Source organism: Lathyrus oleraceus, chromosome 5, assembly GCF_024323335.1.
Source record: "Lathyrus oleraceus cultivar Zhongwan6 chromosome 5, CAAS_Psat_ZW6_1.0, whole genome shotgun sequence".
NCBI classification, from domain to species: domain Eukaryota; kingdom Viridiplantae; phylum Streptophyta; class Magnoliopsida; order Fabales; family Fabaceae; genus Lathyrus; species Lathyrus oleraceus.
Genome location: NC_066583.1, coordinates 116,208,427 through 116,210,698, shown reverse-complemented (window position 1 = coordinate 116,210,698; position 2,272 = coordinate 116,208,427).

Genomic DNA, 2,272 nt, shown 5'->3' with positions numbered 1-2,272 from the left:
TTCACCCTACTAGAAAGAATTTGCAAGAGCTCTTTTTGAATTTGATGTGAAGTATACTTGCAATTTTGTGGAGCATTTTCCAACACAACTTTTGCAACTTCATCATTGTAGGATGCTAAAAGTTTCAATAACTCAAGAAAGTTACCTTGATTTCTTGATTTGCTACTTTCGTCGTGACCCCTAAAAGCACAAGCTTGTAGTGTTAACCAACGAACAATGTCAATTGAAGTCTTGAGTCGTAACCGATTATTCATTCTTTGACTTGAACTTTGCACTTGAATAACATTTCTAATATGACCATCTTGATTCAACAAGTCTTGACAAACTTTCATTGCATTGTTGTATGGTGAGCAAGGATCCTTCCCTATGTGTTTAAGAAAGGAACAATGTTTTCCATTCCTAACTTTCTTCCAATTTCTAAAACCCATAGAAATAAAGACAAGTGATCCGGGACGTCCACTTAGTTTTTTGCTAAAAAGGTAACATGGTAAACAATATGCGGCATCTTCAGATGCTGAATATTCTAACCATGATGGGAATATGCTAAACCAAGTATGTTGAAACCTTCTCGGATGATCCTCGTTACCAGACAAAGGATAGTTTTCTAAATGAATTTGATATGGACCCAATTTTAGATAAGCTCTTCGTATTGCTTTCCAGGATCGCGTTCCAAAGAATTTTCAAAACCATGATGCTCTTCAATTGTTGGATTCTCAAGAACTGTTTCAGATTCGGATGTCGGGATTATAATTTCTTCATCTCTCTCTTCTCTTTCAATTTCACATGCTTTCCTTTTGAAAAAAGAATCAATTTTCTATTATTCATCTTTACTCTTCCTATAATATCATATCAGATCCAAAAATCAATTTAGAGAACATAAAAATTAAAAGAGAAAAAAATTAATAAACTTAATTAATCAACTTTAATCCGTTTTCAAATACCGGTAACTTCACTATTGGAAATTAGCAGCAACAATGATTAAATAAACCTTATTACAGTGTATAACTATATTTGTAAATTACCGTGTTATGAATTGGCTTAATAAACCTCATATAGATTATTTTAACACATCAAGAAAGAAGAACCCTAAAAATCTCAAAAACACAAATCAAGCAATCACTTTAATTTGTTACTTTTTATAAAAGAAGAATGAATAAAGTTTTTTACCTGTTAGATGCCGATCACTTTAATCTGTTTCGATTCCGGTAACAAACCCATATGAGAAAGAAAGGAAAGGTAGGAGCTTTTTACCTTATCTCTATTTTAACCTAACTTTGAATGAAAAATAAAAAATAAAAAATAATTTTAATTTAAAATAAGGATGTTTTAGTAATTTAATATATATGAATTAAAAAAAAATAAAAAGTTGAGGGGTGGCCGTGGCCTTCCCATGTTCCCCCTCAGTTCCGCCAATATATATATATATATATATATATATATATATATATATATATATATATAAGGTCGGGATTAAATGACACAAAGATTTCAAACTTATTACTATGACACATCCGATAACTCTTTAATGGAAATTTGCATAATAAAATCTATCGTTATATTGAAAGTTATTATCATTTAGATCATGCCTATAAAATTTAACATCAATCAAAAATCATTTGATATGTTAAAGATAATGATCAAAATTAACGGTTTTGTTGAAGTTTTGTAAGACGTTAGTTTTCAAGCATCTCGTTGACATATCAAATAATTTTCAATTGATGTTAAATTATATATATATGATCTATATGATAATGACTTTCAATCCAACAATGAGTTTTGTTATACAGATATACGATAAAGAGTTATCGAAAGTGTCATGTTACTATGTTTGACACCTTGCTGTCATTCGATCCTGACTTATATATATATATATATATATATATATATATATATATATATATATATATATATATATATATATATATATATATATATATATATATAACTTATCACCATGACTCTTAAAATCAACCGTGATAATATGCAAATAATATTCACAACAGTTTTTGATATTAACCGTGATGATAAGTATTTTTATTTTAATATATTTATAAGAGTATAATGATAATCCCTTTTTGTAACGAAAAGAAGAAAAAATTATCGGTGTTAAGAATCGAATCAAGTAACCTTTAAAATATCACAACGATTGTGTTGAAGGACCGTGATAAAATATATTTTATTAAAATATTAAGGCGAGCGAATATCAGTTATTATATGGTGATTTAGGCGGCCTTAGTAATATAGTTTTACCAAAAATATATTTTGTAGTAGT